Source organism: Cupressus sempervirens, chromosome 2 (assembly GCF_028749045.1).
Source record: "Cupressus sempervirens isolate cs-2001-9-10 chromosome 2, ASM2874904v1, whole genome shotgun sequence".
NCBI lineage: Eukaryota > Viridiplantae > Streptophyta > Pinopsida > Cupressales > Cupressaceae > Cupressus > Cupressus sempervirens.
The window spans coordinates 272,980,897-272,999,237 of record NC_143119.1 but is presented as its reverse complement, the minus strand read 5'-3'; positions in this window follow the sequence as shown (position 1 = coordinate 272,999,237).

Sequence of the window (18,341 nt, the reverse complement as noted above, 5' to 3'; positions counted from 1 at the left end):
CAATTCTAGTAGAAAAATGAGTACCTCTCTATTTAGAGAGGACATGGAGGTCAGATCAACCATCAGAGAGGACGCCAATACCCACTCCACAGCCACATCCTACTCACGAGGGGGGTAGTTAGTCCTAGGTCTAGGGATAGAGCTAGGTTGATGCCCTTGAGGAAATTTTGATGTATATACATATTTTGGATCCCATTTGTACATATACTTGATTTATCATTATATATGAGATACTGGATTTGATTTATAGCATTGTGCACTTGTCTCCTTTTAGGCTCATGTCATGGATGTTTATGTGTATTTCAATACTTGTTTTTGTGCTTCCATGTGATGTTGATATGTATGCTTATGTTTTATGTATGTTCATTTCATGTTTATATGCTCATGGATGCATGGATATATCTCTCTCATAGATGTTTTAGCTCTCATATTATGACATAGACTTGTGATTTGAAAATTTAGGAATTGGATAGATTAGATGTGATGACGAGATCAACCCCTTGTGATGGAATAATATAAAGAAGCATTAAGTTGATAAGACTGACAAGGAGTGAAAGGCATGATTAAGAGGAATTAAGGAAAGGAGATGAATGCAGTTATCTGATGTGTATGTGAAAGATAAAGAGAGAGCTCTCTCAACATGCAATATGAAAAAGCTAAACTAGAATGGGTCCTAAAATGCAAACTAGTATGAAAATATGCAATTGCAAGGGACACATAAGTAAACTCTAATTTTCATCATCGAGCTTTTTTTTTATAGGTAACATTTTATATTGTATTCATTTAGAATGATGATTCTTATAATAGTGTGTCAAAGTATGAAGAGGACACTATAACAACCCTCAAATTAACCCCCATTAACAACAAAAAGTCAATGCATCCTAAATGCAAAAGGCATTAACACCTTCAAACTACACCTGACCCATTATTGACACATTACATTGAATAATCAAAAAATTGGTAGAGCCATCATACATGTTATAAACTACTCTCGATTCCATTCAACCCTTAAACCACTTTGTAGCTTCCGCCTTGGTGAAGTTCGAGATGGATCAATCATCCTTCACTGAGCATCGTTGTCCAACAAAGCCACTCATTTTTGCCTCCCCCATGAGTGACATATCAACCCACATCCTAGCTCTTGTCAATGCCCCAGGACCCTCCCATCTTTCTTTACTCAGCTGGCAACATAGCGGTTCATCCAGTGGCTTCACACTCTTGCATGGAGTTTTCTTCATGAAACCTTGCGTCCCTTACTCCAAAACCCAAATCTTCGCATACAGAAAATCATCCAGTTTTTGCCATCCTTTAGTCACTTTCAACACATGCACCTCATAGGGATTTATAGTTGACCACACCACTAGAGTCTACAATGAAGAGTCTCCTCCATCAATCTATCTCCAAGATTCTTGCCCCATATCCAACCCTTTCCCCAACTCGGCCTTGTCAATGATATCATCAATTCCCAAGAGCCACTATAGTTTAATGCACACAACTGTGACCCATCGAATCTCCTCTTTTGTCTCACCAATGAGAAAAGCCAGAGAAATGAAGAGAGAGATTATGTCCAAATTGGTCCTCCTTTGCTAGTATGAATCCAAGTACTCTAGTCCAAAAATCTCCATACCACACTTATGAAATCCTAGTCCTCAATGAGGAAGATGTTCTTCAGGTGTCACACCATAATTTTGCCTTCATAAGCCTACATTTGACTATCTGACTCCAAGGTGAAATTGGCCTCCATTTTAGAAAACTCTTCTCAAATTCTTGTGAAAATGAGGCCCTTCTCCTACTTAAAAAATCTCCCATGAAGGAACTGGAAACACACATTCCAAAATCCTCCTGCATGTGGATCCTTTGTCACACATTTTGGAGTGCTTGTTCATAAGTGTCCTTGATCAAGGGGTTAATAATTATAAATCACTCCTTTAAAAGGAGGCAGGTAGATATGATACCACTAAGACACACCATCTCCAATCAAGTTTGAGAAGACCAAAGTCTTCAAAAATTTCATCTTTTTTCCCAAAGGGGGCATTCACACCCAAGTTGGTCAATTTATTAGCCACCACATTTCTCTCTTTGTAGACATGGGAAAATTTGTAGTCCTCAAACTCCAACAAAAGGCACTTAATCTGGCTAATGTGCTTGTCCAGATGCCAAGACTCCGGTTTTCCTTTTTTGATCCCATTGATGATAATCTCTGAGTCTCCTTCCAAGTGCAATTGCCTGATCCCTAGCTTAATTCCTAAAAAAATGGCCTCTTTTAATGCTCAACATTCTTCCACATTATTAGTCCCATCTCTTAGTCTTTTTGCAACAAAGGCCACCACATTGCCTTTGTGATCCCATGTAATACATCCACATCCAGATATACCCAAGTTACTGCAGGCAACCCCATCAAAATTAATTTTGATCTAGCCTTCCTCTAGTGGCTTCCAAAAACATCTTTCCCTCCTTTGTTGAGGATTAACCCTTGAATCTCACATTAATGGGCATCATCAAGCTTTATTAGGGACATTAAAAGATCATATAATCATCACTAGTATAACTATGAGGATATGAATATGATCCATATCAGATAGATTTGTGAGAACCCAACCTATGCATCATAGACATGTAAGTCAAGATGACCAGTGTGTTTAGGTTACCTAAGTTTAGTATAGAAAGATTACACCTATATCAAGGCATGAGAAACAAGATAATCCCTGATTGTGATCTTGTGGAAATAGATAAGGATGATATGTCATAGATCCAAAATGTTAAGTAGGACAAGCATTAATGCTCACAACAATTTAGGTCAATAAAGTATACACACAAGTAGAAAATAAGTAAACCATGCCCCATGCCCCCAATCTTCTAGTCCATGACATCCTTGAGAGACTATTAGGGAGTGAACACTCATCAAAGAAAACCATCATAGACAACACTCAAAGAAAAATAAAGTCAATCAAATCTTAGTGAGTTTAGTGTTTAAGTGTGTGTCTATAAGTTACAAGACTATTTCCTTAGGGCTCAAATTTGCCACTGAGAAATATCACAACATCCTAGACTATAGCTAAGGTATCCAAAAAGTGTTGAGAAACACTCAATATTAATGGAAGTGTGAGAAACATTGTTCAACAAGTTTCCAAAGAAAACACCTACACACAAAGAGACCCTGATAAGCTAAGTAGTTTGTGCCCCCTTAGACCTAGATGAGAGTCAATTCCAATCTAGGCAAGGCAAAGTGAAGTGAATGAGCACAAAGAAATACTGATAGACACAAGTGCAAAGGTCTCAAGTAGTGCCTGTTTCTAGGTTTTCACCACTTGGCAAAGGGTTTTTTTTTTCAAGAATTTTTATGAACTTTTATGATTTATTTAAGACCATAGAATCTATATAAATAGCTAAGCAGTAAGAACCTTAAGCATAGAAATTTTTTAAATGGAGAATATTGATGGGCTCGGGGAGGTTTTCTCCCTTAGGTGTATAGAGCTGATATGCACCAGGCCCAAAAGCAACAGTAACAATATAGGGACCCAACCAATTAGGTTCAAACTTCCCCTTTTGTTCCTAATTTTTCTAATTATTTGAGTTATCTTTGAGAACAAGGTCATCAACTTGAAATTCATAGGGATGAACTTTCTTGTTACAACTTGTGGACATATGTTTCTGGTAAGCTCTCATGTGATCAAAAGCAACCTTTCAATGTTCATCTAGAGTCACAAGCTCATGAATCCAAATAGCCCTATAATCCTCATCGGTTATCAATCCTTGCAAAGAGACTCATAAAGAGGGTATTTTAACTTATAATGGGAGGACAACCTCAAAACCATAGACTAGCACAAAGGGTGTATCCCTAGTGGGAGTGTGTATGGTGTTCCTATAGGCCCATAGTACAGGATTAATCTGTAGGTGCCACTCCCTTCTTGATTTGTGAACTATCCTATGCAAAATTCTCAGCAATGTTTTATTTGAGGCCTCAGCTTGGCCATTCCCTTGGGGATAGTAGATGGAGGACCAATGTTTCTTGATTTTAAACTTCTTGCAAAGTTTCCTAAGGTCATTGTTCTTGAACTTCCCCTAATTATTAGTGACTATGGAAGAGGGAATGTCATAGCGAAAAATAATGTGATTTAGTATAAACAAGGCAACATGTTTTCCAGTAGCAACCAGAAAGAGGAACAACTTCAACTCACTTAGTGATATATTCAATTGTTATGATAATAAAATTGTGTTTTCTATAAGAACCTAGATGAATCTTGCCAACCAAGTTAAAATCCCATTGTTGGAAAGGTCAGTATGTAATAGAGGGGATCAGCTCATGAATGGGATCATGAATCAAGTTGACGTACAGTTGGCACTTCTTACAAGATTTGGCATATCAGATGATATTAGCTTGCATAGTTGGCCAATAGTATCCCACCCTAAGAAATTTATGAGCAAGTGCAAGACCATTAGAATGTGACCCACAAATATCCTCGTGAACTTTGGTTAATGCCTTTTCAAACTCATCCATCTCTAGACACCTAAGAAGTATTCCATCTAAGCCCTTCCTATACACATCACCAAAGACAAGGGTGTAATGGGAAGCATTACAGATAAGCTAATACTTTTCATTGTATATAAGATTCTTAGGCATGACTTGAACTCGTAGATAGGAGAAGATGGTGGAGTAATGGGAGGAATCATGACTGACAAAGGTGTAAATAACTTGGTTGTTAGGGGAATCATAGATAGAATGGCATAGTTCTTCCACTGGGAACGCAAAGTGAGACTCATACTCTTATAAATGCAAGATAGATGCCAAAGTTTCCATAGCATTTGTAGCCTTATTTTCATCTCTATCTATTGGAATGTAAAAAAAGTAAAGTAATTCCTTAGAGCATCCACCAATTTCTTATAGGATACTAGCTTGTCATCCTTAGTTTGATACTCATTGTTAACTTTATTGATGATAAGTTGGGAATCCCCATAAATATGTAGCTCTGTTATTCTCCATTGAAGGGCTAGTTTGATCCCATTAGTGAGAGTTTCATATTCAACTATGTTATTGGTGCATGGAAATAGTAGCTTGTAAGATTTTGGACTAGTATTGCTATGAAGCATAACAAATAGAATTTCATTTTCAGTTCCATTTTGAGTATGTGACCCATCAAAGAACATCTTCCAAGTCCTTTATATAACATACATGATAGATGCATCAGGGAAATCAATCTATATAGAAGTGCTATCCAGGATTGGGAATTCAACGAGTTGATCAATAATAGCTTTCCCTTCAATAGCCTTATGTTCAACGTATTGAATGTTAAATTCTAAAAGAACCATCATCCATTTTGCTAGTCTTCCCATAAGAGCAACCTTACTCGAGAGATATTTCTAGGGGTCAATTTCAGAAACAAGTTGTGTGGCATGTGTGAGCATGTAGTGGAAAAGTTTTTGGGAGGAAAACACAACAACAAGACAACATTTCTTAATATTGTTGTAATTGATGTCATAGGAAACCAATGTAAAGATATATATATATATATATCTTTCCTTCCCTATATATTCTTTGATTTGGGCCAAGCTTCTCACACTCCTCATTCCATATGCATGCAAACCCTTTATGTTGATTTTTGTTGAATGGTTGGGATCGATCAAATAGTTGATATATGAACCTCCTAATGGATTGAAGGCATCCTTGCAGACTCCTTTGTTGATAATTTTTTTTGGGAGGTGACATTTCCATAATAGCTTGCACTTTTTCTAGATCAACCTCTATGCCTTAAGTTGATATTATGTACCCAAGAAATTTCCTTGAAGTAACACCAAAAGAACACTTTTTTGGATTTAGCCTGAGTCGAAACTATTCCATATGGTCCAATATCAGACTTAGGTCAACTAGATGGGTGTTTCATTGTTTAGACTTTGCAAGCGTATTATCAACTTAACCCTCCATGTTCTTATGCATCACATCATGAAAGATTGTACATGGCTCTTTGGTATGTAGTGCTTGCATTTTTTAGCCCAAAGAGCATGATGTTCCAATAGAATGTACCCCACGCACAAGTGAAAGTTATTTTCTCCTGGTCTTCAGGAGCTATCTTAACCTAGTTGTACCTTGAGATGTTGTCCATTAGAGAATACATTTCATAGTTTTTAGTCATGTCTACTATCATATTGATGTTTGGTAGTGGAAAATTATCCTTTGGGCATGCCTTATTTAAATCCCTATGTACAAACATGGATAGACTGTCATGTTTAGAAATAGGCACTATATTAGATATCCATTATGTATAGTCGATAGCTCTGATGAACATGGTAGTTAGCAATTTTTCTAGCTCAATTTTGACTAATAAGGAAACACGAGGATGCATCTTTCTTAATTTCCACTTGATAGGATTAACACTAAGAGTGATGGAGAGGTGATGCATAATGAGCTCTGTGTCCAAGCCAGGAATATCAACATAGGTCCATGCAAATTTGATCTTTTTTCTTTAAAGAATTGTGTGAATTGTTCTCTTTCTTCTATTGATAAAGACTAGGCCAAGTGTATAATCTTGGGAGATTCTTTAGTACCCAAGCTGATAGGCTATGTTGGTTCTATCAAAACCAATGATCTATCCTAAAAATAGCTTGGAAGACTACCTAGTACCTCATCTTCAAGCACCTTAGAGAGGTTTTCACCCTTGGATACATCTTTATTTTTACTCTTTTTTGGCTCAGACACCAGAACAAAGTGGTTTCACCATTTGAACTCTTATTTTTCTTTTTTCTTTTCAATTTATGACTGAGGTACTTAATGTCTATCTTGGTCATGCTAATTTTTGATTCACTGGTGGAAGATACCATGGGATTGATGACATTCAGGTAGCATGCGATCTCATAATCATTTTGAAATGAAGGTAGCTTAAGTCTTTAGTTTTTAGTAGACTATTATATGAGATCATGGTGCATAAGTGAAAGTGAAGGGGGGCTTCATGGTTATTAACATGAAAGGAATCATCTCCATTGATGAGAAAGGTCAAGCCTATAGGGAAGGCTCCAAATGAATCTAGATCAAGATAAGTCCTAGAGGAATCAATGTAATCCAATAAGGAAAGTTGTGAATCCAACTCATCTAACTCTACAACAGACTCATCAACTATGTTAGTTTGAGTAAGATAGGAATGTACCACATCTACACCCAATTCACAAGAGGCATTAGAAAGGGATTCCCACTCATATTTTTGAGAATTAGTTCTTTTCTCTCGAGCCACAAGTCGAGAAATATTTATTCTAATTCTTTCTACATTAGGATTCTCAATGTTAGATTCATCCAATTTGGGTTCTCTGGAAGTAGATGCTTCAACTATGGAATCATTGAATAATATATCTTCCCCCAAAGAAGGGAGGTAGAGGGGATAAAATCAACTCTTGAAGCAATTGTAGCTAGAGTTTGAACCTCATCTCTAAATCATTTATAGCGAGTGGAGGTTCTCTATCATAAATTGGAATATTGTCCTTAGCTCCAAAGCCTAAACATATTTTATCTTTAGGCTTATGACCTTTAATTTGACTAATAGGATCAATAAGAGCATGTTTGTTTTTGCTCAAAGGTCTGTGACTCGGATAACCCATCTTCTTAAGAATTTGATAACTTTTTCTATACTTCTTAGGAGGCATAGGCATGGTGAGTACAACTTCATTGATTAACAATTTCCTCTCTATATATCAAATCCCTAGTACCTTGTTTTTATTTTTCATCTTCTAGAGGGATTGAGGATTGGACATAGGTGTCATAGATAGTCATAGCCAAAAGCCAAAGGCCTCATCTTCTCAAATGGCTGTCCATAAGAATGCGGGGAAATATGTAATACTGCAATGGAGTCCAAGGTGTACTCTTGCATACCAATACTCATCATTTTTAACTTCTTTTCACATTCTATAAATGATGGTCTACTAGTCACTAGAAGGTCAGTTATGTGGCACTAGCAACTCTGTAATAGTAAGCATATTGATAGACATGGAATTATCACCTAGGATCACAATCTTTGTACCATTGAATGGAAACTTGATAAATTGATGGCATGTTGATGGTACAGCTTGTATATCATGAATCCATGGCCTACCCAACAAAAGATTATAAGAAAGTGGGATGTCTAATACTTGGAAGATCACATCTTTCTCCACGAAACCCGCACAGATAGGAAGTACAATTAGACCCTTGGAGGATTGTTCAACTTCATCATATGCTTTTATGGTTATATTCCATCTAGGATCAATTGCAAATTTTGACAATCCCAATTGTTGAACTACACTAAAGGAAACAATATTAATTCTTGCACCATTGTCTATTAGTACTCATCATACTCAGGTGTAGTAGATTTGAACTTTGATGTGAAGGGCAAAATTATGGGGATGACTAAGAGACTTGTCATCTTCCTCTGAAAAGGAGAGATAGTGTGGTGAAGATATTTGATTCATCATATCTTGGAATCTCTCAACATCAATATCTATAGGGACATTAGTCATGCATAGAGATTTCTTTATGATCTCTTTGTGCAAAGGAGACAACTCCAACAAATCGAAGATAGAAATTTGTGTTGGATGCTACAATTGACTCACAATGTCATAGCTAGATATAGCAGGTGAAGCCATTTGTTTGGAAGATGAGGAATTCTTGGGTTTACTAGGTACTTTAAAAATAACCTTAGACTACCCCCAAGTGACAGTGTTCAAAGTCTCACCATGAGAGGAATCCACCACCCTAAGCAAAATTTGTGGTCTAGAAATATTAGAGCACTGAAAGGAGTTGTGTGTTCTGAAGATAACCATAGGTCGCTCATCCTCAGTGTCATAGTTGGGTTCTTCATAAAATTTAGGTCCCATCATGTAAATGCTTTCATTTATGGGCTCGATCATGTTGATGACATTGTCTATGTTGGCATAAGTATAGTTGATCTTGGCATCATGACTTTTCTTGTTGTTTTTCGATGTTTCTCCTTTCTCATACTTAATGATATGATCCTTAAAGGCCTTGTGATCTAAGTTCTTAGAAAAGCTACCTATGATGAGCTTCCCTTCATCAATGAGGGCTTGTATAACATCCTTGAGTTTGAAGTAATTCTTAGTATTGTGACCCTTGTTCTGATGGTAATTGCAAAATTGATCACCTCTTCACCAATCGGGTTTTGTAGGCAAGTTGTAAGGTTATGAGTTATTAGGCAGTGTGATAAGCTTATTAGCGAGTAAATTTTTCAAGACCACTTCATACAAGTCAACCATTAGGGTGTAAGTGTGTCTGGGTTTAGAGGGTTTCTTAACCTTGTTGAAAGATTTCATCTTTGAGGTCTTTTATTGCTTAGAAATGTATATAGCATTGGTTAAGTGAAAGGTTGGCTCCTTAGTCTTAGGAGTGTCAACAACTCCATCATTGACCACATACCTTTTTTTTCCATGGCTTATTCTTATCCTTCTCATTTTTGGTGCCATTTTTATCCTTGTTTAAGACAATGTCTCCCCTTTTTACAACAATATCTTCAATACAATAGGTTCTTTCAACCATGTCATTGAAGGTTGTAAATAGTTGCTTCCTAAGATCATAATATAATTCAGGCACAAGTGTGTTGAAAAATATGTCAATCTTTTCAATCTCAAGAATTTTTGAGGGATAACTAGAATGTAGTGCTCTCCACTATTGCAAGTATGTGGCAAATGTCTCTCCTTGTCTTTATTTTATTTTACAATGGTCCAACACAGAGATTGGGTGTTGTATGTTGTATGAGTATTCTTGGATGAACCACTACATAAGTTCATCAATTTTTTAAAGAGGTGACAACTTGGTAAACCATTCCATGGCTTGTCCCCTTAAACTCCTAGGGAGGAGCCTCATGAGGTATGTGTCCTCATGCATGAAATCCATGCTAAGAGAATAGAAGTGTTGTACATGGTCATGTGGGTCACCATTTCAATCATAGTTTTCATACTTGGGAACCTATATATCCTAAGGAAATGGCACCATGTAGAGATTTCTTTCGAATGTGAGAGCACATATGATTTGCACAAAGGAGGTTTTGGGTTTCTCTCTCACCGTTTGCATTTGGGTAAGTTGACTTCACAAGTCTTCCATTTCTTTCCTTAGGATCTCATCTTTGGTTGGATCTCTTCTCTATATGATCCTTTAGACATCATAATCATGAGAGATTTTCCATCCCTGCGAAGTCATGTATCAAATATATTGATTCTCATTTTGTTCTAAGGCTTTAAACATATTTTTTTGGAAAAACTCATCTTGTTGGAATTTCATGAGATCATCAATAGTAACCTCATTGTTTACCTCACTCTCATGGTGTGATTGTGAGGGTCTGGGTGGTGAGGAACATCCTGTTATGGGTGTCCTTGGAGATATTTGAGGATTGTTGTTCCCATTGTTGCCACAAGGTGGGTTATTCATAAATGGATTGTTATAGTTTTTGTGAGCATGTCTGTTTTCAAGTTCACATGTGCGTGAGCACTAGTTTTAGCATGTGGGTGAGATATTTCCCTAGCAGCCATACATCTAGCTTCTTCTAATTTTTCTTAATCTACCCTAGCTTGCTCCTCTCTAAGAACAAATAATTCTTATAGGTGGTGGTTCATTTCCTCAAGGTTTATGGTGAGAGAAACACTATTTGTATCCCTAGGAGTGCCGAAGGGAGTATCAAAGAAATTGTCAAAGTGGTAAAGCGAGTTGTACCAAGTACTAGTTTTAGCCTCTTCCTACATGTCAATGACATATTCTTCCTCACATATCTTCTTATGAGGATGTCTAGTAGGAGTGGGTGATTGTGCAAAAGTAAAAGGATGACTTCCTTGACCGACTTGGAGTCTAGTCACAATCTACATATAAGGACAAGCCTTTAGCATAATGAGAAGATCCAAAGCTTTTCGGGATCTAAAATTCTATAGTCAAATTGTTCACTTGTCTAAAGATAAACTAGACATAATAGCTTGTCAAAAATGCTCAACAATTTATGGCATTGGTGGTTCTAGCCAAGAGTTGGGAAAGAATCCCAATAGCAAATAGAAAACATAATGGAGTAACTGAGTTTTGACAAGTGACAAATAAAGACATTAAGTTCATCTCTGAGAGATCAAACTCATCTTTTCAACTTAAGATAGTACTAGACACTAAGGTTTTAGATGAGATCATGGTAAGATCATGTAAAAACACCCTTACTTCAACTAAAACATAGAGATCAAGTGATACTTTATAGCGAACCAAGCAATAATATATCAACACATTCTATCGTAGGACAATTGGCTTAGGGTTGAGGATTTGGACTCAAGAGTTATCTCCCCACTTATACCATTGAAATACTGCGATACGGCATGCTCATCCTGGAAATTCAGAGAAGTCAATACCCAGTACCTGCAATCTGCATAAAATCCATGCATGTACAAACACAATATTCTAAACTAAATAAGCAATGGCAGGAAGTGGTTCATCATGTAGATCCTAACTAACAGGTGACTACAACTCCCTTCCTCAACTACATCAGAGATGTTAAACATACATGCACACCATACACATGCAAGTATGGGATAAGTATCCATAGAAACTACATAAAAATTATTCATCTAACTAACATCATTAAATAACTAAAATCACTGAATGAACATACATCTATCATCATCGAAACAATCATGAAATAACTAAAATAACTAATTGACCATGCATATATCAACTAAGTATGAAATACATTTAATCTAATCCAGTAACCAAGTACCGATAATCATAAAACACAATCAAAAAATTGACCTAAAAGAATCTAACACTACAACAGAAAAGTAAAGTAGGGGTAGGCATTACATCCACTCCCCCTAGAATTAGGCTTACTACTGGAAGCCTACAAGAAAGATAAAACTAAACTAGGGGTAGACATCACATCCACTCCCCCTAGAATTAGGCTTACTTCTGGAAGTCTACTACAATGACTAGGGTAACTAAAAGTCAAAGAGTACTATCTACAATGTCAAACAAAAGCTCATTTAAGAAACTAATACAAATAAGTTAACTATGTATACACTTTTTTAACTTAGAGCAATATGATTCTGATTTAATAATAAATCGAAAACCATATTTGATCCAACATTCATCTTTTTAACAAATACTGAAATAGGTCCCCTGAAATACTTCAAACAAAAGATCAACATCTCTAAATCCATCGGAAAACATAATAGTTTTAATGTATAGACATAAATCAAAATCCAAGAACAACAAAAATGCTCACAAAATCAATAAAAGGCATACCACCTTAAAGCACAATCAAAAGAAAACATGTCTGAAATCCAACTCATAAGTTTTACAAGTTTTGCCTTTTTCTATGTTTCAAGTATTAAGTCCAAAGTTTTCAATTTTCAAGTGTTCAAGTTTGAATTTTCCAAGTGTTAAATTTGTAAAACATAGATAACATTGCTTACATTTCATTTTAGTTCAACTAGTTCAATGTTCAAGTTTGTAATAGATACACATAATAGTTCAAGTTTTGTTTTAGTTCAACTAGTTCTCAACTAGTGGCATTCCAATATACCCAGAGCTCCCAATGTAGAAACTCGAGCTCTGATACCGGATGTAACACCCCACCGTGTGACCCAAAAGAAGTTAACCTAAAGTTTTACTAAGTTTGAGAAACATTTTTTTTTTAAAGATAACATACACAATAGTAATAGAATAGCGAAAGCAATAACATATACTCATACATCAACAACACATAAATAGGTTACAAATCTTAAGGGTCCCATGATGATGAATCATATTTAATTTTAATTAGCAGTAAATCCAATATATAATAAAACTACATCAAATAATAATATACAAGTATGAATCCATTTAAATAACATACAGTGATCTTGAATACCACTTGGCAATAATCATAATGCACCTTCATCCATTGTATAGGTCACGGGGTATGAAGGGATGAAAGAATATACAACATAAAAATAGATTACAACAACATCTCATAAGATTCATGAAATCAAATACAATACAAAAGGTATAGCCATCCATCATAGAAAAGCAAGATCAAATAAAAAGGAACATCTAGCAACGACATCCAATGGTCAGATCTCAATGGTATAAGAAAAAACACTACCACTCAACCTCATGGAACCCAAAAAGGTCCACTCCCACCACACTGAGGAGATAGTCTTAAGTCCCAAATAGGATAACAAATGCAACAATCAAATCCAACATCTAAGTCAAGCAAAATCTAAAAGCAATCTAACTCAAAGATACCAAGATACAAACGACATCTAAACCCAAAGGCAACAATGACATGTAGGAAATATATTATGCATGTGGGCAAGTGTCATCACATGAACCAACTCTAAGGTTACCCGGGTAGTCTTTTGATCCTCTGCCCCCCTAGTGACTCTATGAAACACTAGTATCCTTTTGTGCTGACAAGGCATACTAATGAAGCATGGTTGCAACCAAGCATCTTCTCTACTCCCATCCTAGCCTATACTAGCACTTGAGGCATGGGCAAGGAAAATAATGACTCTTATTAATTCATTTAAAATCCATTTAATGAAATGTTATCACTTATTAAATAACCTACAATGGGTTACCCGTTAGCCTCTTTAGGGGCTCGGCCTCCATTGCAAGCCACTTCCCAACATGACATTTAGATAACCTACCCTAAGCTCATTAAAATTAAAAGATCACAAAAGACCACATACTATACATTATTTCTTAAACAAGCAACTAATAAGTACTAAAAATCACTGATCAAAATCATGAATTCCACCAATACGATCATGTTCAAGAAATTGATCAAGTGCATATTGATCAAAGCAAAAAATCAAGAAAGAGGGAGAAAACAAAAGATCAAAAGAGGGAGATATTTTGATATTCTGTTGATTAATGACAACAGAGAATCAGATAAGTGATATTTTGTAACCTAAGAAGGAGTAGTTGATAGAGGGAGAAGTTTTATTCACAAGCTTTCTTTTTGGTATTGCCTAACCGTTTTAATTTAGTTAGTTCAATATTTGTTTGATTGGTTGATTAGTTTGGTTTGCCATCAATGCCAAAGAGGGAGATTGTATGATTGAAAAGATCATTTGAGTTAGAAAATTGTTATAAGAAGTGTTTTCAATCATCATTTTGTCATTGATGTCAAACCTGCTATAGGTTGCTAAGACAATTGCTTATATGTTTCAAGCACTATTACTTAGTTGATTGATGAGGAGGATTTGATCAACAAGATGTAACAAAAGTACCTAGAGGAAAGGTTGAGTTATGATTATGTATTGAAGTGCAAGAATCAGTTAAGATAGTGATAACATAATGTATTGATGATCTACTTGGGGTTACAAAATGTTCGGCTACACTTAGAAAGTTCAGATGAAAAAGGTTGGACAAAGTTCATTGCTAAGCTTACCAAGTTGATAGAAGGTGCCGAGTAAAGTTAGTGCAAGCCGAGAAAAAATTCAATTGGAGCTGAGTGAAAGTGTTTCTAGTGGATGCCGAGCAAAAAACTAATAGGTGCCGAGGAAGTTAGTAGATGTCAAGTAATTTTTAGTATGTGTCGAGCACCAGTAAAATCCAATTGATGCTGAGTGATTTTATAGTAGATGTCGAGTAACACAGTATGTGTCAAGCATCAATAAATTGATAATGATGAGCTACTGCGTTATGAAAAAGATCAAAGAATCACCAAATAAAAGCTGACAAGTTTGTTTTCTTGGAACTTGTGAATCAGGAGGAAGATAAGATTGATGAGCTGGAGGCACATAATCTTATGTAAATCATTTTAGAGGTGAATTCAAATGGATTATGGGAGAAGTTTCTAGAGAAGACAAGATATGGGGTAGATATATTGTATCCTACCTAATCCATCAAAAACCCTAATTTTTGAGATGGATAATGAACAAGAAAAAGAGTTCTAATTCCCTATATCTAGGGATGTTTGGTCATGAAGCAAGGTTGGCAAGAGGTGAGAGAGTTTTTGAATGCAAAAAATTGACAAGGTGAAGGAAGAGAGGTTTGCTTCATCAAGTGACCCAAGAGGAGAAGTCTGCAATGGTGAGCTAAGTAAGAAGGCTAGAGAAAGATGAGTGCTTGAAGGGTGAACAAGTTGTCAGAATTGCAAAGATAAGAAGTCAAGCAGAGATGAGGACTGAATAAGTGATTTGTAATCTACAAGTAAGGTTGTAAGTTGTATCATATCAAACTCTACTATTACTCTCTAACAATTGTATCTGATTAGGGTAAATCCTTTAGAGAAAGGTTGACTTAACATTCATTGGAAAATCCTTTAATAGGGTGACATTCCAAGTGAATGGCCTAAAGTCCTCTAACAAGGCTCACTTTTAATAGGGTGATTGAAATCCCTTAATTGGGTCACATTTAATAATGTGTGTTGTAACCTTTAACAAGGTTGGCCTTTAATAGAGCATCACTTCAAAACAGTGAGAAAGGAGTAGCATGTTACTGGTGGTTTTTTCCATATTGGGTTTCTACATTAAATCATTGTGTCATGTGTACTAATGGATGTGTTGTGTTTTATGCTTTACATTTTGCATGTTAGTTCACCAGTAGCATATCAGTTTTGGTTTAAACAAAATGAATGCATGCATGGTTAAGAAGTTTTTATGGGTTTACTGAATTGTAAAAGTTTTATTTGGACATCTGGACCCCCTCTCAGTTATTCTAAAGAATTCCAAAAAATTATCCTAATAAGACTGATCCCAAAATCAAGTATACATAAACCAATTCCATGTCACAACATGACATCACCAAAAACAAATCATACAAACACCTCAGTCCTATACAAGTGACTAGAAAGAAATCCAAATACAATTGATCAAAGACTCAAAGGTTATATCAAATAGGTCACACCATTCACCTCAATTTCACACAAGAACACTGGAAAGTGATAACGATCAATAGATTAAAACACCTCATAGAGCATACAAGACACATTACCATGGTTGAGTATAAAAGATTGATGATTAAAACATAATCATGACATCACAAAACATAACTCTTGAGCCTCTGGTAAACATCTTGATTTGGTCAAAGCTAAGTCAACCTCAAAACCCAACATCAGTAAAATCACACATCTCATACAAAACATACGACAATAACTTATCATAATACATTAGGTTTTAGAAAATGTGCATATTTAATTTTCACTTATAGGTTTCCAAGTTCTCATTTCCAAATATTACAGTTGATAATGTTTTCAATCTCAATTAGGGTTTTAGTTTTCATTTTCTTAAAGTATTATAATTGCTAAGGTTTTCGAATAATAAAGTTTCCCTAGTATTACAAATCATTTTCATATATCTGAATCATATAAACACATCCAAGTTTATAAAAGAAAACATTAATTCTCTTAATTAATTTCTTTGATTTTTAATTTACTTTAGAATTATATTTAAATAATAAAGTAATCAATCAAATTTTTAAATAATTAAATTTCAAATTTTAACAATACTTATTAAAATTAATAATAATTATTATTATTATCAATTATTACCATAATAATTTTAAATTTATTAAGCTTTGGAAAAACTTTCCTGAAAGGAAACTTGCTAAAAATAGAAATTCCAAAAATAGAAACATGCTAAAAATAGAAACTTTCCAAAATGGAAATCTACTAAAAATAGAAACTTTTCAAAAATAGAAACCTGCTAAAAATAAAAACTTTTCAAAAATGGAAACCTGCTAAAAACAAAAGCTTTCCAAAATAGAAGCCTGCTAAAATGGAAACTTTCCAAAAATGGAAACTTACTAAAAATAGAAACTTTTCGAAAAATGGAAAACTTGCTAGAATGGAAACATTCAAAAAATGGAGACTTACTAAAAATGGAAAATTCAAATTAACAATAAGGTTTCGATCCCTCCATTCATTACAAATGCTTTTGAAAATGAAGAGCAATAATTCAAACACGAGGGTTTCAATTTTAAATCATAGACAATTTCAATAATGGAAACTGATTTTATTAAACAAGGGTTTCAGATTCTAAACTCAAATGAAGAACAAATAAAATTTATCACAAGGGTTTTAATTTAATCTATAACTCTAAAATCAAATTTATCTAGACACGAAGAAGACAAGAATTCAAAGAATGGAAAATGGAAAACTTATTACATAAATCGAACACAAGATTCTACCTAAATCTGATGCTAACATGCAAACACACAATCGCATGAAGAACGTGAGGAAAACCCTTTCTTCTGAAAACTTCCTTCTCCCAAAATCACTTCTCCAAATTTCGATTCTTTGAAAATCTTCTTTCCTGAAAATTGCTCTTCCAAAACCTGTGTAATTGCAAAATGAGCTCTAGATCTCTGATAAAGAGTTCTCCCCTAATTTGGGGCTATGATTATGCAATCACAAGAGGGAACTCAATGATCAAAGATTGTTTATTACTTTATTACCTTTTACCTTTTCATGCACAACTCTTTTAGATATTTAATTACAAAATATCTTTATTTAAATAATTAGCTTTCTCTCTTTAATTAATTCACTATATTTTAATTTTATGCATACACTTTATGCAATTTAATTAAAATAAACCTTATTAAATAATTGCTTACTCTTATTAAATCACAAGATGCTTTTAATATAATATTTATTAATTTAACTAATAATATTATTTAGAGTTTATTATTAAAATACAACTCTTAAATAATAATTATTAAATAAAATAAATATAAATATGCCTAAATTAGATAAATGAGACATTTTAATAATATATTTACTAATTCAACTAATAATATTATTTAGAGTTTATTATTAAAATAAAACTCCCAAATAAATTATTATTAAATTAAATAAATATAAATACACCTAAATTAGAACTTTAATAAAATCTTTAAATTTAATTCTCTTATTTAATTAATTTCTCAATTAATTAAATATAATTAAATATCAAATTTCTTCATAATTTTTTTATTAAATTATCTTTTAATTTGATTTGATTATAATAGAAAATCATCACACACCCACAAAACCAAATACGACAACTCAATTGAAGACAAAGAACAAAATCAAACTCCAAGGTGAAAACCATGAATTCACATCATTTGGTGAATTCAAAAAGGTGAAACTAACTCAGATACTTGTCCTATTTTCTTGGACAATTGACTTAGGGTTTAGGATTTGGACTCAAGAGTTATGTCCCCCCTTATACCATTAAAATACTCCAATAGGGTACACTCATCCTGGCAATTTAGGGAAGTTGATACTCTGTACCTCCAATCTACATAAAATCCATGCATGTACAAATACAATATTCTAAACTAAATAGGCAATGGCATGAAGTGGTTCATCCTGTAGATCCCGACTAGTAGGTGACTATGACTTCCTTCCTCAACCACATCAGAAACGTCAAACATAAAG